Below are 22,500 nucleotides of genomic sequence, written 5' to 3'. Positions count from 1 at the left end.
TTGATTCATTGTAGTGCCTTCCCTGTTATCCCTGCTTGGTCCTACAGTTTTTGCACTAATCTCTTGTGTGGTACTGTGTCAAACGCCTTCTTGCAGTCCAAGAAGATGCAATCCACCCACCCCTCTCTCTCTTGTGTTACTGCTGTCACCTTGTCATAGAACTCCAGTAGGTTTGTGACACAAGATTTCCCGTCCCTGAAACCATGTTGGCTGCTGTTGATGAGATCATTCCTTTCTAGGTGTTTCACCACTCTTCTGACAATCTTCTCCATGACTTTGCATACTATACATGTCAGTGACACTGGTCTGTAGTTTAGTGCTTCATGTCTGTCTCCTTTTTTAAAGACTGGGTGCGTGTGTGTGTGTTTGTGTGTGTGTGTGTGTGTTTGTGTATGTTTTTGTGTGTGTTTGTGTGTGTGTGTGTGTGTGTGTGTGTGTGTGTGTGTGTGTGTGTGTGTGTGTGTGTGTGTGTGTGTGTGTGTGTGTGTGTGTGTGTGTGTGTGTGTGGTGTGTGTGTGTGTGTGTGTGTATGTGTGCGTGTGTGTGTGTGTGTGTGTGTGTGTGTGTGTGTGTGTGTGTGTGTGTGTGTGTGTGTGTGTGTGTGTGTGTGTGTGTGTGTGTGTGTGTGTGTGTGTCTGTGTGTAGTACGATATTATATTCCATCTTTATCTTCCTCCACTTTTTTTCTTCTGGTTTCTGCGTATAATTTCTCTTGCTCTGGGATGATGGAGATATCTTCATAAAGAAAATTCATTTCTCATGTGTATGAGACAGACTATCCTGAGAGGTGGCGATTGCCAGTTTTGTTGGGAAAAAGCATTATCTATGGAGACAAAAGAAAAAATGCACCAGACTATAATGGTACCAACACTCTTATGAGGGTGTAAAGGTTGAGTTTTATTCATAGGAGGAGGCTGGAGCAGGACTGACGATATATCTGAGGGCAGAGTGTATCGTGAATATTTTGCGGTAAGTTCGTAGTTTGCTATGAGAAGGAAGTGCTGGGTTAGTAAAGGTTTTATTCAGAGGGCTGAGGAGAAGTTACTATAGTAGTTTGAATATTTAGAGAGGTTGGAGCGAAATAGGATGCCTTGGAGGGTATCTAATTCTGTAGATGAGGGAAGAAATAGAGGTCGTCCTATGAAAGGTTACCGGGAGGTTACCTGGAGGTTATTCCGGAGATCAACGCCCCCGCGGCCCGGCCCACGACCAGGCCTCGCGATGGATCAGGGCCTGATCAACCAGGCTGTTACTGCTGGCCGCACGCAGTCCGACGTACGAGCCACAGCCCGGCTGATCCGGCACTGACTTTAGGTATCTGTCCAGCTCTCTCTTGAAGGTAGCCAGGGGTTTATTGGCAATTCCCCTAATGCTTGATGGGAGGCTGTTGAACAGTTTTGGGCCCCGGACACTTATGGTGTTTTCTCTTAGTGTACCAATGGCGCCCCTACTTTTTATTGGCGGCATTTTGCATCGCCTGCCCAGTCTTTTACTTTCGTAGGGAGTGATTTCTGTGTGCAGATTTGGGACCATTCCTTCCAAGATTTTCCAAGTGTAGATTATGATATATCTCTCCCTCCTGCGTTCCAACGAGTACAAGTCAAGTGCTTCCAAGCGTTCCCAGTAGTTAAGGTGCTTGACAGAACTTATACGTGCAGTAAAGGATCTCTATACACTCTCTAGATCTGCGATTTCACCTGCTTTGTATGGAGATGTTAATGTACAGCAGTATTCCAGCCTAGAGAGAACAAGTGATTTGAAAAGGATCATCATGGGCTTGGCATCTCTCGTTTTGAAAGTTCTCATTATCCATCCTATCATTTTCTTTGCACGTGCGATCGTGGCACTGTTGTGATCCTTGAAAGTGAGATCCTCAGACATTACTACTCCCAGGTCCCTTACATTATTTTTCCGCTCTATTGTATGGCCGGAGTCAGTAGTATACTCTGTTCTAGTTATTATCTCCTCCAGTTTTCCATAACGGAGTAGTTGGAATTTGTCCTCATTGAACATCATATTGTTTACCGTTGCCCACTGGAAAACTTTGTTTATATCTTCTTGGAGGTTAACCGCGTCCTCAGCAGATGACAGCCTCATGCAGATCCTAGTATCATCCGCAAAGGATGATACGGTGCTGTGGTGTATATCTCTGTTTATGTCTGATATGAGGATAAGGAATAAGATGGGGGCGAGTACTGTGCCTTGTGGAACAGAGCTCTTCACTATGGCAGCCTCCGATTTAACTCTGTTGACCACTACTCTTTGTGTTCGATTTGTTAGGAAGTTGAAGATCCATCTCCCCACTTTCCCAGTTATTCCTTTAGCACGTATTTTATGGGCTATTATGCCATGATCGCATTTGTCAAATGCTTTTGCAAAGTCTGTGTATATTACATCTGCATTCTGATTTTCTTCCAGTGCATCCAAGGCCATGTCATAGTGATCCAGTAGTTGTGAGAGGCAGGAGCGACCTGCCCTGAACCCATGTTGCCCTGGATTGTGCAGATTTTGGGAATCCAGGTGATTTGCAATCCTGCTTCTTAGCACTCTTTCAAAGATTTTTATGATGTGGGATGTCAGAGCTATTGGTCTATAGTTCTTAGCTAATGCTTTGCTGCCACCTTTGTGGAGTGGGGCTATATCCGTTGTTTTAAGTGACTGTGGAATTTCACCCATGTCCAAGCTCCTCCTCCATAGTGTACTTAGGGCACGCGAGAGGGGTTTCTTGCAGTTCTTAATGAAAACAGAGTTCCACGAGTCTGGGCCCGGGGCTGAGTGCATAGGCATGTTGTCAATGGCTTTTTCGAAATCTATCGGAGTTAGGGTAATGTCGGAAATCTGGCATACATTTATGGAGTTTTGAGGCTCATTCATGAAGAAATCATTTGGGTCGTCGATCCTCAGACCGATTAGTGGTTCACTAAACACAGAGTCGTACTGGGATTTCAATATTTCACTCATTTCCTTGTTGTCGTCTGTGTAAGTCCCATCCTGTCTGAGTAAGGGCCCGATACTAGATGTGGTATTTGCCTTGTTTTTGGCATATGAAAAGAAATATTTTGAATTTCTTTCAATTTCACTAATAGCTTTAAGCTCCTCCTGCCTCTCCTGGTTCCTGTAAGAGTCATTTAGCTTAAGTTCGATAGTTTCCACTTCCCTGGTCAGCGCCTCCCTTCGTGTATCAGATATTCTAGCACTCCTGAGGAGCTCAGTGACTCTTCGTCGTCTTCTGTAGAGGGAGCGTCTTTTTCTCTCCAGTTTACTCCTGCTCTTCTTCTTTCTTAGGGGAATATGCCTAGAACATGCTTCGGCTACCAGGCAGTTGATCCTTTCAAGGCACTGGTTTGGGTCCATGTCATTTAAGACATCTTCCCAACATGTTTCGTTTAGGACATGGTTTACCTGGTCCCAGTTGATGTTCTTGTTGTTGAAATTGTATTTTGTGAAGACACCTTCACAGGTACATGCATTCTGTTGTTCAGGACCCCTATGCATGTACGTCTGGACTTCGATTAGATTGTGATCGGAATTAGTTGTTTTTGATATTCTTATGTCTCTTATCAGGTCCTCATTATTTGTGAAGATAAGGTCAAGTGTGTTTTCTAGTCTTGTTGGCTCCACTATCTGCTGGCTTAAGGTGTGTTTTTCGCAGAGACTTAGTAGCTCATGTGTGTGTGACCTTTCATCTGTGCTACCTCCGGGGATTGTTTCAGGGAGGTGGTAAAAATATTCTTTTTTTGAATATTCGACAGGTGCGTGTGAGCGTGTCCGATACGAGAGAAGGCAAGTTGTTTATTGGACGTGACATGTTGTAAGAGTGTGAACAAGGCATCATGAAGGGATTCAGGGAAACCGGTTAGCCGGACGTAAGTCCTGGAGTGCGGATTTTGCAGTTTGGAGTGTCATCTGAGCTCTAATGCCGGCGCGCCTCTGGCAAGACGGTGATAGAGCGATGAACAATAAAAGTATTTCTTTTTTTTTCGGGTCACTCTTCCTCGGAGACACCGAGTGTGGGGTTACCAGCCCCAGAGAGAGAAAAGGGAGGAACAGCTGAAATAGTTTCGGTAAAAGCTTTTTCAGTAGCTGAATCTTTGGAAGGAATACTGGTTACTAACCAGGATATTAATGGTGGAAAACTGAAGAATCGTGTGAGCTCACATTATGTAAACAAAGCCACTAACGTAAGGAGATTTTTCTTTCTGATAAAAACTCCAGTTGTGAGTTGTAATATACTGTCTCATTTCTCATTTCCATTCGTCAAAATAAGAGAAAACAAGGAATACGAACTCGTCACGACAACAGAATACAACGAAGCTGAACTCATCATCGCAGACGAAGAAAAGATTTAAAAATACGTGACGAATAGGACGTTATCCTTACATTTTGTCTCCTCTCCTTTCTTCTGTCAGAGTGACCAACAAACATCAATATAAGCAACGTAAACATAAGAAATGTCCGCAGATTCACTGTTACAAATAAAAAAGAGCACATTCATTCGTCTCCTGTTATTGCACCCGTCAAGGTTTGTCATGTTCACAACATATAAACGGATCTCACAGCATAGTGGAACGTTATCATTCAGGGGTCAAAAAATCTTTCTTCTTCTGTTGTCTGTTCTACCTCTCCTGTCCTCTTCTCTCCCGTCCCCTTCTCTCTCCTTCGTTCCTTGCCTCTTGTCCTACTCTCCCTTGCCATCTCATAACCCACACCATTGGAAAGTTCTTCGTCTGCTCGTCAGGCGGGTGTCGCGTTAGGCAAATGAGTTATGGAATTCCAGTGAGCAATAATTCAACGGAGCTGTCTGCAAAGTGGAGGAAGAGTGATGAGCAAGTTCCTCACGCCTCAGGGACTCGCTCTTCTTATAGGCTTCTACAGGCTCCTGCTGGCGGCGACGTCGCTTTTGTTCCCAGTTTCTAGACCATGAGCATCCCTCTTATTATGTGCCTTCTTCTGGAATTTTAAACTTGAGGATCTCGGCGGGAGAGATTATTCGTGTTCGTATGAGAGTTTTCACTCTGCTTTTCACTCTTTAAAGGGGGATTACTTTGGTATCGCTGAAGAACTCTAGATTCAAATAACTGGAGTTACTCTGCTTCATCCTTGGATCAACATTGATTTCCTTCCATTCCCTGGCTTTCAGTGTTTAATCATACGCATATTTTTATGTTTCTAGCATATGTAGTACCGCTTACCATCTCTCTTACCCCAATTCACTGTTTGCCTCTGTGTGGAAAAAAAAACTTTACTTTCTCAATACAAAGCTGTGGCCTATTTTTCTTAATGCTGGTAGTATTATTAACCAATTCTATAATATCCTTTCATGAGGTTATCATATCTCTTCTCCTTCCAGTCTTCTCTTCCTCCTTCCAGTCTTCTCTTCCTCCTTCCAGTCTTCTCTTCCTCCTTCCAGTCTTCTCTTCCTCCTTCCAGTCAACGAAGATACTTATGTATTTTGCAGTTTTTCTCATGAAATACATTTTATTTGGCTGGGTTTCGTTTTGAGCAAACATAGAAACTCAAGAAAGTCCAGAGATCTTGATAAATCAATGGGGAATCAGAGAGAGAGAAAGAGAGAGAGAGAGAGAGAGAGAGAGAGAGAGAGAGAGAGAGAGAGAGAGAGAGAGAGAGAGAGAGAGAGAGAGAGAGAGAGGGGGAGGGAGAGAGAGAGAATGAAAACAAAACCTCTCCAATAAAAGAAACAATAAGAAAACGATTGGGTTTTAACAACGTATGTAACGATCTACCTTAATTTTTAAAGGGGTGGATGGGTAAGCCAGCGAAAGGCCTTAGTCAGATGACCAAAAGCTCCAGTGGCGGGTCATTATATATGACAGACCAGCGTCAGGAAACACTTGTCCTGTTTCCTGACAAATCTTGCCTAATCTAACCAAGGTTTTAATTCCTCTCAGAGGATGGGTTAAGCCAGCAATTCCTCGACCCTTGATTCTCGTTCTGACAACAATCCTTTCGCCAGAAATTTAATTAGAATAGTGGCTTATCCCTTGATAATTCCTCCCCATCCCCCCGGCTTGATCATATGTTTTATCTTTCTGTGTTTTGGTTCCAGTTAGGAATACTTCTTGGGTTAGTCAAACAGCCAGTCTTGTTCTTGTTTTGTGTCTTTGTATCTCTGTCTCTGTCTGACTTTACAACTCTGTCTCTCTGTGCATTTATGTGTGTGTGTATGTCAGAGAGAGAGAGAGAGAGAGAGAGAGAGAGAGAGAGAGAGAGAGAGAGAGAGAGAGAGAGAGAGAGAGAGAGAGAGAGAGAGAGAGAGAGAGAGGGAGAGAGAGATCTTGGAGAGCCGTTGGGAGGGTGGGAAGGGTGTCCTCCCTAAAAGTAAATTAATAGTTGAGAAGTGTAATAAATGGGAAGAAGGAAATAGATGAAGAAGAGGAGGCGGACAATAAAACTGCTGTCCGTCAAGCCTACACGAAATGAGACTTGTCGAACTGCCTGAAAAATTGGCCAAATATGCTTAATGTTCTTGTTGAAGTTGGTGTCTAGGGAATATTCTCATATTTCAAAGAGAAGGCGAAAGATATTTTTTAATGTATGTATGTATGTAAATATTTATATTGTATATATTATTACTGGAATAATTATATATATATATATATATATATATATATATATATATATATATATATATATATATATATATATATATATATATATATATATACATACATATATATATATATATATATATATATATATATATATATATATATATATATATATATATATATATATATATATATATATATATATATATTTATTTATTTTCGTGGTGTTCCTTGTTCATTGTAGTTATTATACCTGAAGGGGATAACTGGAGGGCATTCAGGGGATCAATGCCCCAGAGGTCCGGTCCACGACCAGGCCTCCTTGTGGATCAGGGCCTGATCAACCAGGCTGTTACTGCTGGCCGCACGTTGTCCGGCACCGACTTTAAGTATTTGTCAAGCTCCCTCTTGAAGGCAGCCAGGGGTCTATTGGTATATCCCCTTATGCCTTGTGGGAGGCTGTTGAACAGTCTTGAGCCCCGGACGCTTACGGTATTTCCTCTTAGTGTACCAGTGGCGCCTCTACTTTTCATTGGAGGTATTTTGTACCGCCTGCAGAGTCTTTTACTTTCTTAAGAAGTCATTTCAGTATGCAGATTCCGGACCATTCCTTCTAGGATTTTCCAAGTGTAGATCAAGATATATCTCTCTCGCCTGCGTTCCAGCGAGTACATGTCAAGTGCTTCCAAGCGTTCCCAGTAGTTGAGGTGTTTGATAGAACTTATATGTGCAATAAAAGTTCTCTATACACTCTCTAGATCTGCAATTTCACTTGCTTTGAACGGAGATGTTAATGTACAGCAATATTCCACCCTAGAGAGAACAAGTGATTTGAAAAGGGATCATCATTGGCTTGGCATCTCTTGTTTTGAACGTTCTCATTATCCATCCTATCATTTTCTTTACAGTTGTGATCGTTTCACTGTTGTGATCCTCAGACATTACCACTCCCACAAGCATATTCTCGGTGGTTTAGTTGTTATGTACGCAATAGAAGTTTTGCAGTGTTTACAGCACAAACTACACAATCTTTGCTCTACAGGTATATTTGTAGGCAACAAATTGGTTTTCTTTCTGAGCGATTTATTTATTTATTGTGAATCAACGTAGCGGGAATTTTGAAAAAAAAAGTATTCCTTCAGAAACTGCACACACACATACACAAACATACACACACACACACACACAGACAAACAAACAGTCTCCCACATAAGCGATATCCAGCTCGCCTCACATTCAGAAATCGTGCATCATTAAGGACGTAACCCTCCCTCGCTTCTATCGCAGTTGACAGGCATGCATAACAAACGACCATAGACGCTCATTTGACAACGTCGTCACTCCGCGTAGGCTCGCAGGCTAGGATCACTAATGACCGTCTACTATATTCAGCAGCTAAGAGAGTTGCTGAAACAAGTCTATTAGTTTACATCTCTAAAACACATTCTGTCCATATCTTAAGATGACATATAACTCTCGTGATTTCTCACATTATATAGAGAACGCTTGGAATATTCTTATTCTTTTTCACTATGGTTTTATTACACACACACACACACACACACACACACACACACACACACACACACACACACACACACACACACACACACACACACACACACACACACACACACACACACACACATACACACATACACACAAAACTTGTCTCAAAATAGACAAGCTTTCCCTTTCTAACAGCATCCCACGCTCTCTCACACTCTCTTTCCCCTCTTCCCCCGCCCCCCACTCCCATCAGTCACCCTACTTCTCCCCCTCGAAGATCTTCCTCTCTGTCCTTTTAAATTCCCCTCCTACCTTCTTATATCATACAGAATATATACACCGACAGGTGTATGTTTCTCGGTATTTATACACTGCATGTTTACTTTGGTGTGGTGAACAGGTAACATGTAACCTTTAAACTCCTTTATTAGTAGACAGGCTTGAATCCCAGTTAGTAAACGAATCTCCTTCATTCCCTATTTTTTGGTACTGTAGAGCTAACTAGTGGGAGCATTTTACTCACAATCACACTGTACTATGTTCGATTTCCTGGTGATCCTTCTCACTTAATTAACATTAACCGTAAGTACCTTTGTATCAGCCGACTGTTATTGGACGCGTCCAGAGACAATTGCATTAGAAAACTTCAGTCCTGCTGGAATGTCACTGCCTGTGCAAGAAACTCCAGTACTTGGTCTAAGTAGTGATGTCTTGGGTAAAAGATATCTGTGTACCCAATGATAGTAACTGTATTTGTGTATACCTGAATAAACTTACTTACTTACTTACTTACTTATAGTAACTTAAAAATGTTGTTCTCATTCTTTTGCTGCTGCTGTGCACGTATTTCCTTCTCTTTCATCTTCTTTATTTTCTTTCTCACATTAATGTTTTCTTTTTTTCTTATTATTTCTTTACGTCTGCAACTCTCCCCCACTTTCATGTTTACAATACATTTTGAATGTTTCCTTTCCAAATTTGTCATTTTGTCTTAATTTTTCTTTCGATATTCTCTTTATTACCCTCTTTGAACGTCTCGTATTCAATTATTAGTTATTCCTTGATTCGTATGATACTCATGACTTTTCGATTTCCTCTCATCTTTAATTTTCTCATTTTATCCTTCTTCCTCCTAATCTTTCCACATCCTTCATATTTCTTATGGATCACTTTTTTTCGCGTTACCAGATATCCCTTTTACTGTATAATACTATTTAGCTCCTTTTGTTTCCCCCCACCCCCTTCCTCTCCTCCTCCTCCTCCTCTCTCTTCTCAACTAGAGTAATAAGAGAAAAGAAGATTTCGGTGGTTCAAGACGCTGACTTGAAACTTACAAGAAGTTTTTGTCTAAGATCCTCCTAAGCGTCGGAGTGTGATTGTGTGTATGTGTGTGTGTGTGTGTGTGTGTGTGTGTATGTGTGTGTGTGTGTGTGTGTGTGTGTGTGTGTGTATGTGTGTGTGCATGCGTGCGTGTGTGTGTGCGTGTGTGTGTGTGTGTGTGTGTGTGTGTGTGTGTGTGTGTGTGTGTATGTGTGTGTTTGTGTGTGTGTGTGTGTGTGTGTGTGTGTGTGTGTGTGTGTGTGTGTGTGTGTGTGTGTATGTGTGTGTGTGTGTGTGTGTGTGTGTGTGTGTGTGTGTGTGTATGTGTGTGTACTCACCTAGTTGAGGTTGCGGGGGTCGAGTCCGAGCTCCTGTGTGTATGTGTGTGTGTATGTGTGTGTATATATATGTGTGTGTGTGTGTGTGTGTGTGTGTGTGTGTGTGTGTGTGTGTGTGTGTGTGTGTGTGTGTGTGTATGTGTGTGTATGTGTGTGTGTGTGTGTGTGTGTGTGTGTGTGTGTGTACTCACCTAATTGTACTCACCTAATTGTGGTTGCAGGGGTCGAGACTCAGTTCCTGGCCCCGCCTCTTCACTGATCGCTACTGGATCCTCTCTCTCTCTGCTTCCTGAGCTTTGTCATACCTCTTCTTAAAACTATGTATGGTTCCTGCCTCCACTACTTCACTTGCTAGGCTATTCCACTTGCTGACAACTCTATGACTGAAGAAATACTTCCTAACGTCCCTGTGACTCGTCTGAGTCTTCAGCTTCCAGTTGTGACCCCTTGTCCCTGTGTCCCCTCTCTGGAACATCCTATCTCTGTCCACCTTGTCTATTCCCCGCAGTATCTTGTATGTCGTTATCATGTCTCCCCTGACCCTTCTGTCCTCCAGTGTCGTCAGTCCGATTTCCCTTAACCTTTCCTCGTACGACATTCCCTTGAGCTCTGGGACTAGCCTTGTTGCAAACCTTTGTACTTTCTCTAACTTCTTGACGTGCTTGACCAGGTGTGGGTTCCAGACTGGTGCTGCATACTCCAGTATGGGCCTAACATACGCAGTGTACAGTGTCTTGAACGATTCCTTATTAAGGTATCGGAACGCTATTCTCAGGTTTGCCAGGCGCCCGTATGCTGCAGCGGTTATTTGGTTGATGTGTGCCTCCGGTGATGTGCTCGGTGTTATGGTCACCCCAAGGTCTTTCTCCCTGAGTGAGGTCTGTAGTCTTTGTCCACCTAGCCTATACTCTGTCTGCGGTCTTCTTTGCCCCTCCCCAATCTTCATGACTTTGCATTTGGCTGGATTGAATTCGAGAAGCCAGTTACTGGACCACATGTCCAGCCTCTCCAGGTCTCTTTGCAGTCCTGCCTCATCCTCGTCCGATTTAATTCTTCTCATCAACTTCACGTCATCTGCGAACAGGGACACTTTAGAGTCTATTCCTTCCATCATGTCGTTCACATATATCAAAAATAGCACTGGTCCTAGAACTGACCCCTGTGGGACCCCGCTCGTAACAGGCGCCCACTGTGATACCTCTTCACGTGTGTGTGTGTGTGTGTGTGTGTGTGTGTGTGTGTGTGTGTGTGTGTGTGTATGTGTGTGTGTGTGTATGTGTGTGTGTGTGTGTGTGTTAGCAAATGATAAATGATAAAGGCAGGTTACACATCAGTTACTAGAGTCGAGGGCTGAATTTGGCAGCGGTAATTAGATGATGGTATTTATAGGTGCTCTGAGTAACAGCACCTTCGGCTTGCATCTGATTGAGAGGGTTCGATCCCATCACCAGTGGAAGCGTTGGGTTTGTTTCCTTGGCCCTCCCGCTTTTGTTCACCTAATAGTAAGCAAGAACCTGCGTCTTAACCGGCTATCAGGATCGAATCCTGTGGTAGAGGATCACAGACCCACAACGGTTGCTAATTCTCCGTTTTAATATTTCTGATAAAATTCTCCCCTAACCTTCTCCAGATAAAAACCTCACAGCTGGCTCGCCAGTATTGGCTTGTTCACCTAATCTGTGTTTTTGTCTCAGGGACATCACCTCTTGCCTCCTAACGTCCTTATCTCTTGCGTGTCATTATTTATCTAGTGTTTACTGAATGAAACATGTAATAACAAATCCGAAGAGTTTTTTAAGTAAACCTTAAAAAAAAAAACTCAAGTTATTTGTGGTAAACTCTAATAACTGATCGCTCTTGTTTTTGTGCTTATTTCACACTGTATCTTTATGCAACTTCAGTGTCTAACAAAAATCATGAGCTCGTCCTTAACTGTCCGTTGATGTTAACCAATATGTTTAAATAGTAGTCACTTTAGATGTCATCGAATCACTTAATTTGACGTCACAGGGTCAATTAATTTAACGTCACAGGGTCAATTAGTTTGACGTTACATGGTCAATAAATTTAACATTACAGGGTCAATTAATTTGACGTTACAGGGTCAATTAATTAGACGTAACAAGATTAGCTAACTATGGGCAAAAGTGTTTGTTGATCATGTGTCCCACTGATAGCTCGTTAGATATTACATGTAGAAATATCGATTAATCTTTAATTAAAGCCAACACCTTTTCTTCAACATCCTTCACGCATCAGAGAGAATTTCATTCTACTCCCCGTTTGGAGTAGAATGAAATTAGCTCAGAGGCACCCACACCATCATATGTCTTCGTATCACGGAAAAACACCTAGCTCTGCTGGATGCGTAACTTTTCTAGGATTTGGTGTTCCTGTGGGTTAGAGCATCATGTGGTTTTCGCTTACCACGAGGCGGGCCAAAACAACATGGGTTCGAGTCCTTGGCTAGTCGCAGTGTTGTTATTGATCAGTGCCACTTGTTCGTGGTTACAATAATACATACATATTTATATATATATATATATATATATATATATATATATATATATATATATATATATATATATATATATATATATATATATATATATATATATATAACGGATTTAAATAAAAGCTTTAACAGAACGGATGCAACAACGAAGCATCTGAGAAGGCAACTCCTCACAAATTGGCACTGGAGCGAGAGAGCAAGACTCTTCCTCCAGCCAGCAAGAACCAACAACAATTCCTTAAGTCTCTCCCACACGTAAGAAACTGTGACGTCTTCTCGTACATCAGAAAAGTCAAGAGAAACTGGGCTCTTGTTTTTTTTCCTTACCTTCCTCGGGTCTAAATCTTTGAAGACGATCGATGATGCCCAAGGTCACGTGCAGTAATATTTACGAAGATCTTTCCCATTCTTCAGTTTCTTTTACAAACACACCACTAAGCTCACACACACACACATACATACACACACACACACACACACACACACACACACACACACACACACACACACACACACACACACACACGCACACACACAAACAAGCACACGTATGCATACTCACACATCAATTAATCTGCGAATTCTAAACAATATATATATATATATATATATATATATATATATATATATATATATATATATATATATATATATATATATATATATATATATATATATATATATATGTACGTATATATGTATGCGTGGGTGATGCGCCAATATTTTGTATATATTTGCATTTTTAAGGGGCACATGTAGGGAGACTGCAGATTTTCTCGAGATTAATTGATCTTAGCCAGACAATCAGGCCAATTGAAAACATGCTAGAGGAAGAGATTAATCAATAGGAGCCCTTTTCAAGGGACTTGAATTGTTCTTTCCTGCGCTCACCACTCCATTTGTCTTCTTCAGTGGCCCATGTTTGCCTGGAGAAGAGGAGGAAAGGGAGCAGGAGGAGGGGAAGGAGGAGATGAAGGAAGAAGAAAGGGAGGAAGGAGGAAAGAAGGGGAGGAAAGAGGAGGAGGCAAAAAAGAAAACTTGGGAAAGTTTGCTGACGTTACCTGGAGGTTACCTGGAGGTTATTCCGGGGATCAACGCCCCCGCGGCCCGGTCCATGACCAGGCCTCCCGATGGATCAGGGCCTGATCAACCAGGCTGTTACTGCTGGCCGCACGCAGTCCGACGTATGAGCCACAGCCCGGCTGATCCGGCACTGACTTTAGGTATCTGTCCAGCTCTCTCTTGAAGGCAGCCAGGGGTTTATTGGCAATTCCCCTAATGCTTGATGGGAGGCTGTTGAACAGTTTTGGGCCCCGGACACTTATGGTGTTTTCTCTTAGTGTACCAATGGCGCCCCTACTTTTCATTGGCGGCACCTTGCATCGCCTGCCCAGTCTCTTACTTTCGTAGGGAGTGACTTCTGTGTGCAGATTTGGGACCATTCCTTCCAAGAGTTCCCAGTAGTTAAGGTGCTTGACGGAACTTATACGTGCAGTAAAGGATCTCTGTACACTCTTTAGATCTGCGATTTCACCTGCTTTGTATGGAGATGTTAATGTACAGCAGTATTCCAGCCTAGATAGAACAAGTGATTTGAAAAGGATCATCATGGGCTTGGCATCTCTCGTTTTGAAAGTTCTCATTATCCATCCTATCATTTTCTTTGCACGTGCGATCGTGGCACTGTTGTGATCCTTGAAAGTGAGATCCTCAGACATTACTACTCCCAGGTCCCTTACATTATTTTTCCGCTCTATTGTATGGCCGGAGTCAGTAGTATACTCTGTTCTAGTTATTATCTCCTCCAGTTTTCCATAACGGAGTAGTTGGAATTTGTCCTCATTGAACATCATATTGTTTACCGTTGCCCACTGGAAAACTTTGTTTATATCTTCTTGGAGGTTAACCGCGTCCTCAGCAGATGACAGCCTCATGCAGATCCTAGTATCATCCACAAAGGATGATACGGTGCTGTGGTGTATATCTCTGTTTATGTCTGATATGAGGATAAGGAATAAGATGGGGGCGAGTACTGTGCCTTGTGGAACAGAGCTCTTCACTATATATATACTATATATATATTATATATATATATATATATATATATATATATATATATATATATATATATATATATATATATATACTATACTCTATATATATATATATATATATATATATATTCTATAATATATATATATATATATATATATATATATATATATATATATATATAGACTATATACTATATATATATATATATATATATATAGACTATATACTATATATATATATATAGACTATATACTATATATATATATATATATAGACTATATACTATATATATATATATATAGACTATATACTATATATATATATATATATGGGAGGAAAAATGGGAAAAAGAACACACAGGAAAAAAAAATATGAATGAGAGAATTGAGAAAATTAAAAAGATTGAACAGAACTTAAAGATAAAAAAAGTAAAATAAAAAGTGGAGAAATGAATAAGAGTAAAGAAATGCATGAGAAAAAGAAATAAAGGATCAGAATAAGAAATATTGGAAAGGATATATGGCAAGTAATTCAATAAATATAGGAAAAAATAGAGAAAGATGAGATCCTGAGATCAAAATAATTCCAAGAAAGTTTAAAGTAATCTTCACTAGGAAAAGAGAAAGAAATTTGCAAACACCTTAACTACTGGGAGCGCCTGGAAGCACTTGACTTGTACTCACTAGAACGCAGGCGAGAGAGATATATCATAATCTACACCTGGAAGATTCTGGAGGGACTGATCCCTAATATGCACACAGCAATCACTCCATACGAAAGCAAAAGACTTGGCAGGCGATGCAACATACCCCCAGTGAAAAGTAGGGGCGTCACTGGTACTCTAAGAGAAAACACAATAAGTGTCCGGGGCCCAAGACTGTTCAACAGCCTCCCACCAGCAATAAGGGGCATTACGGGAAGACCCCTGGTTGTCTTCAAGAGGGAGCTGGACAGATACCTAAAGACGGTGCCGGATCAGCCGGGCTGTGGTTCGTACGTTGGATTACGTGCGGCCAGCAGTAACAGCCTCGTTGATCAGGCCCTGATCCACCGGGAGGCCTGGTCGGGGACCGGGCCGCGGGGACGTTGATCCCCGGAATGCCCTCCAGGTAGACTCCAGGTAGACAGGGATGTCATGAAGTATTTTTTCAGTCTCAGTGGTCGGGAAGTGGAATGATCTCAATGAAGAAGTGGAAGGAACAGGTTACATTTTTAGGTTACAAGGACAGGAGGACCAAGGAAGAGAGAGAGAGAGAGAGAGAGAGAGAGAGAGAGAGAGAGAGAGAGAGAGAGAGAGAGAGAGAGAGAGAGAGAGAGAAAGAGAGAGAGAGAGAATGCAGAATAAGCTTCTATTGAGACAGCATTTTACTCTATGTAGAGCTGTCCAAAAAAGGCTCTATAAAGCTCTACAGAGAGTGAAGCATGAGCTTGGAAAAAAGCTTGTTATGCGGTTGCAGCATCACCGCAAGCAGTACCGGCTTAAGATGCAGCATCAGCAGCAACAACAAAATAAAACACAACAACAGCAGCACAAACCAGAACATCAACAGCACAACCACAACCACCATCACCAAAACTACCGCCACCACCACCACTACCACCTCCACCACCAATACCACCACCACAATCACCACGCAACCATCACATGAATCTAAGGCCCAGTAACCTTTCCCAATACAGTGAGATTCACCATTACCCAGCGCCGCAATTCTCTCCTGGGACCCTTTCCTCCATGATCCTAAGGATCGTCCATTTTCCAGTTTTCCTTATAGTCTTTCCTCTCCCCATCCTCTCTCACTCTAGTTTCTCCACCCCATCCCCTCTTCCTCTCCCTGCCCATCCACTCTCCCTCTACTCATGATCCGCTGTTGTCGTTAATTGATCCCAGTGACGGCCACTTGATGGATGGTCGCACTCACAGCTCCGTTTTCTGTTATTCTGTTTGCCTGTTTGTTTGCTTTTTCTGTTCATCTATTTCGTATTCTCCCTGTTTACTCAATTTCTCCCTCTTGCATTCCGTCTTTCCGGTTAGAGTCTATCAATCTATTTTTTCTATCTATCTATCTATCTATCTATCTATCTATCTATCTATCTATCTATCTGTCTATATATATATATATATATATATATATATATATATATATATATATATATATATATATATATATATATATATATATATATATATATATATATATATATATATATATATATATATATATATATATATATAATGTGTGTGTATGTTTATTTATTTACTAATCAGGCTATAACTGTTCTACTAAATTTAGAATTTTCCCAAGTTAAAATCACATTTTTTACTTCCAATTATATTACTACTACTAACAATCTTATTAATAGTATATTATTAATAATAAGAATAAGAATTACAATAATAATAAGAAGAATAAAATTAAAATAATAATAATAATAATAACAATAACAATAATAATAATAATAATAATAATAATAATAATAATAATAATAATAATAATAATAATAATAATAATAATAATAATAATAATAATAATAATAGTAATAATAATAATAATAATAATGATAATAATGATAATAATAATAATAATAATAATAATAATAATAATAATAATAATAATAATAATAACAATAATAATAAGACATAACAAACATAGGCATAATAGCACATAAAATGCGTGCTTAAGGGATAGCTGGGAAAATAGACAGATGGATCTTCAACTTTCTAACCAATCGAACACAAAGAGTAGTGGTAAACAGAGTTAAATCGGAAGCTGCCATAGTGAAGAGCTCTGTTCCACAAGGCACAGTACTTGTACCTGCCCTGTTCCTCATCCTCATATCAGACATAGAGAGAGACGTAAACCCTAGCACTGTATCATGCTTTTCAGACGATACTAGGATCTGCACAAGAGTGTCATCCACTGAGGACACGGCAAAGCTCCAAGAAAATATAAACCAAGGTTTCCAGTAGGCAACGGAGAATAATATGATGTTTAAAAAACAAATTCCAACTACTCGGTTATGGAATACTGGAGGAGATAATAACTTGGACTGAGTATACTACAAACTCTAATCACACAATCGAGCGGAAAAGTAATGTGAAGTACCTAGGAGTGGTAATGTCCGAAGATCTCACCTTCAAGGACCACAACAATGCCACTATCACATCTGCGAGGAAACTGATAGGATGGATAATAAGAACATTCAAGACAAGAGATGCCAAGCCAATGATGATCCCTTTTTAAATCATTTGTTCTCTCTAGGCTGGAATACTGCTGTACATTAACACTTCCATTCAAGACAGGTGAAATTGCATATCTAGAGAATGTTCCATCAAACACCTTAACTACTGGGAACACTTGGAAGCACTTGACTTGTACTCATTGGAGCGTTGGCGAGAGAGATATAATCTACACCTGGAAGATCCTGGAGGGACTGGTCCCTAATCTGCACATAGAAATCACTCCCTACGAAATCAGAAGACTTAGCAGGCGATGCAACATACCCCCTTGAAAAGTAGGGGCGCCATTAGTACACTAAGAGAAAACACAATAAGTGTCTGGGGCCCAAGACTGCTCAACATCCTCCCACCAGCCATAAGGGGCATTACCAAGAGGGAGCTGGACAGATACCTAAAGTCGGTGCCGGATCAGCCGGGCTGTGGTTTGTACGTTGGACTACGTGCGGCCAGCAGTAACCACATCGTTGATCAGGCCCTGATCCACCAGGAGGCCTGGTTATGAACCGGGTCGCGGGGGCGTTGATCCCTGGAACACCTTCCAGGTAGACTCTAGGCAGGTAGGCCTGCTTCTGTAAGAACAAATTAGTAACCTCCTTCCCTCCCTCCCTCACTCCCTCCCTCCCTCTCTCTCTCTCTCTCTCTCTCTCTCTCTTACTCTCTCTCTCTCTCTCTCTCTCTCTCTCTCTCTCTCTGTCTCTCTCTCTCTCACTCTCTCTCTCTCTTTCCCTACTCTCACGGCCTTTCCTGTAAATTGCAGTCATTTACAGTCGTTGTCGTGACGAGTGCATTCAATTATTTACATTAATCCTTAATCCTCCTGACGTTTAATTGATGTCCCGTTTCATATATATTTTTGTCCAATTTTGAAAAATATTTTCTTCACCTTTTTCATTTATATTTCGGTACACGTAGGAGAGCAGTTCCAACTTTTTGCTTTTTCACTGAAGCTAAATATGTTTTTATCTCTTCTGCGGGTACGATTTAATGCGGGAAATTATTTTTTCCAGCTGCTATCTGCTAATTGACATCACTATTTAATAATAATAATAATAATAATAATAATAATAATAATAATAATAATAATAATAATAATTATATAACGCAAATTATTTCACTGACAGTTGAGCATTTCTCTGCATAATATATATATATATATATATATATATATATATATATATATATATATATATATATATATATATATATATATATATATATATATATATATATATATATATGTATGTATGTATGTATGTATATCAATAAGAACACTGCGACTAGCCGAGGACTCTAACCCATGTCTTTTTGGCCCGCCTCATGGTGAGCGAAAATCACATGACGCTCTAACCCACAGGACCAACAAATCCTACAAGAATCAAGCAACCAGCCGAGCTAGGTGTTTTACCTTGATCCGAGGACATACGGTGGCGTGGGTGCCTCTAAGCTAATTCCATTCTACTCCACTGCTGGGTCCTTGATTCTTGTAGGATTTGGTGGTCCTGTGGGTTACAGTGTCACGTAATTTTTCACTCACCATGGGGGAGGGCCAAAACGACATGGGATCGAATCCTCGGCTGGTCTCATTTTCCGAAATCTATTTACACTGAAGTTATGTTTATAATCAGACAATACTATGGGATACTGCACCAACGGTCCCAGTCCCAGACTATGCATTCTAATTGACGACCTGATCAACCACTTTATCTAGCTCACTCTTGAAGATAACTTGGGGTTTCGTGGTAATTCCTCTTATATATGAAGGGAGAGTGTTGAGGTATTGATTCCTTTACACTTATTGAATTAAATGAATTCACCGGTTTTTCTATTCTTTCTAAAACCCACACATTATCTTAAAATATTTTGAATACTGGCATAAGGGAACCCTGACATAAGTAGTCGCCACAATCGATGATAAATGTTAAGGTAAGACTCACCCCTAAATGCTCCCTTCCTCCCCAGGACCCAGAGTCTCACCATTAACCGGTTTCCTTCCCTCTATTACCCTCAGACATTCCACTGACAGGTTTCCTCTCCCTTAGACTCTCCCATGTTTCCTTCGCCTCCCCCACTCCAGCAGCCTCTGTACGCTGGAGACGTGATTGATCGTCCACGCACTTCCACACCCATTTCGCAACATTAATTTTTCGACCCTGCTTATTCTCCCTTTACATTTTATACCTCCTTCTCCTTATTTAATCTTTATTTTTCTCTTGCGCCAAAGTCAAAATTGCATTGACTGTTTAATTTTTTGACCAAGAACAAAGTTTTATAAAGCATTTTGTATGAAAATCAGTGATACTTGATGTTTCTGGTATTGTATAATTTTGTGCCATGGGAGAAATTTTTAAATCCTTCGTCATATACAGTACACGAACGTCGAAAGTATTTCTTAATGGCCGTAAGCTTCACGAAATGTCAGATCAACTGTGGCACTGCAAGATAAATGTAGCTTTACACGGTCCTCAGCCTTGTGCAGCTGCAAGAGGAGTAAGGAAGAAGGAGTCTGTGAGGACAGTGCATGCTCAAGGTGTGAGTGAAATTGTACCTTGAAATATTGCACACTTTTGAAGCCCCTGAGGTCGAGGAACGCGATGCACATTAGCACTTTATGTTTACTGAGTGTCCTTCTTGCATGATTTACTACGTTATTCTTCATTACCACTGTATAGTTCAATTTTACTCTGAATCTATCCATTTTAACGCTGGTTTCTAAGATTATTCCATTCATTCCTACCCTTTCAAAACAATCGCTAATGTCATCTTCCTTTTCTAAATACTCGTATATACTTTATCTCTCTCCCCCCTCTCTCTCTCTCTCTCTCTCTCTCTCTCTCTCTCTCACGGTAACGCTTATTAAGTCTTCTCTCACCATTTACGAAATTAGTCACCTCTTCATTATTTTAAAGCTGATCATTTAATCTCAATTAAGTCTAGCTCATTTTCTTCACCTCGAGGCAGCAAATAAGTAGACATGTAGCCGTTCAACCAGGTTCTCTCGTCACTAAATTTTTTACTTAGACTTTGGATACATAATATGTATATTTTTTACACGGATATTATTGGCACTTAAAAAAGAATATTATGTGGATTTAGCATAGGATAACCGAGTGAAGTGAAACAAATCTCTTGCTTTTCTTTAATAGTAAATTATACAAAAAATATTATGTGACAAAATAATAATACTAATTATGAGAATAAATTATTTTTATTTTATTATTATTATTCTTATTATCAGCGCACGAGCCCCAGCAGGGCTGTAGTTCATATATTTGACTGAGTGCCGCCAGCAGTAAGAGCCTGGCTGATCAGGCCCTGATCCACAGAACACCGTCCAGCGGTGGTGGGACGGTTCTAACACGTATTGCGTCAACTGTTTTCTGAGATCCAAAATACTGTTTACCAATCTGTTTCCCATGGCCCTTCCCTCCCTTCCCTACCTCTGAAGTTCCTCTGTAACGCTTCCTTCTCCCTTTCCTCTATCTGTCCCAAATGGTAATTAGTCACTTTGCTTTTTATGGGGTTATCCTAGGTAATTTACACTTTGTATGATAATTGTACTTATGTGTACCTCTGTCTAAATAAACTTACTGACTTACTAATTCCCCTCTCTTTCTTCTTTCCACCGGTTCCCTTTCCCACCCTCTCCTCTCCTTCCCTCTGCGCCCTGTCCTTCCTCTCTCCCCAGCCCAAGACATTTTTCCCCTTTACTTCTTTCTCCTTAACCCTCTCCCTTGTATACTCCCTCCAATTAGCCTCCCTAGTGCAGGATACTGTCTTCTCCTAGTGCAGGATACTGTCTTCTCCTAGTGCATGGATACTGTCTTCTCCTAGTGCATGGATGCTGACTTCTCCTAGTGCATGGATAATGTCTTCTCCCAGTGCATGAATGCTGACTTCACCTAGTGCATGGATACTGTCTTCTCCCAGTGCATGGATGCTGACTTCTCCTAGTCATGTCTGATGAAAGTTCTGCCCAGTATCTTTCTGCATTGCCCAATCTTTTTCTTCTACCCCCTTTATTCATGTTTCCTTTAGTCGTTCTTCCTTTTCTCTCCTTACATTATTTCTCAGGTTGGGAGTTTTTTGTTGCTTTCCTCTGTACTGGATTCTTTATTAACTGAAGTCATATTGAACGACTGTCAGTGAATGAACAGAGGGGTGGAGGGAGGCTCGAACCCCGGTCCATGCATATTGCTTGCTTAGTGCTGTTACCTTTCCGTCACAGAGCTTGTAATAGGATAAGTTCCCAACAAGATCTTCTTTATCCTTTTCCTTTAGCTTCTTTATCTTGTTATGTACAAGATTCTTTGCCTTCCTTCCTTCCTTTCCTTCCTTCTATTCAAGATTCCTCTGTGCAAAGCTATCATCCTCTATCCAAACTCTTTTATCATCCTCCATACAAGACATTTTGTCGTGTTTTGCCATGAATATATTAATATTTAAGTGAATCTAAATGTCTTCTTGCCGATAGTATTGAGACGAAGAAACGTTCTTGAAGAGCCTTTTCGAAGGACAACGTTTTGCTCCTTTCAGATGACTTGATAAAACTCTACACATAGCAAAAACCTCGCTTCAATGAATTCTTGTTTCTCAGACTTTCTTGTCTTGATAATAATTGCAACATATTCAGACAATGGGAAATATTACACATGTGCAAAATCAGGACATTTATTGAAGGAGAAGTTAGACTACTTGTGGCTTCTGATTCATAAAGACAAGTGGCGAAAGGTCCTCTTAAATAAATGTCGTGATTGTGTATATGTGCCTCATGCCCACAGTCTGTCGATATTAACTTATGTGTACCTTTTACAGATTAAGACAATGTTAGCAGTACCCAAGAGTGAGCCTCAGCTGAGCCAGGTGTGAGAATCCACAACGAACTACTGGTGTCTCCAGTTCACCGTCTGTGATTAGTTCTCTTGCTACGACAAACAGTAATTATTTATTAGTCGTCTG

Source organism: Cherax quadricarinatus, chromosome 36, assembly GCF_038502225.1.
Source record: "Cherax quadricarinatus isolate ZL_2023a chromosome 36, ASM3850222v1, whole genome shotgun sequence".
Lineage (NCBI taxonomy): Eukaryota > Metazoa > Arthropoda > Malacostraca > Decapoda > Parastacidae > Cherax > Cherax quadricarinatus.
This window is presented reverse-complemented; position numbering follows the sequence as displayed.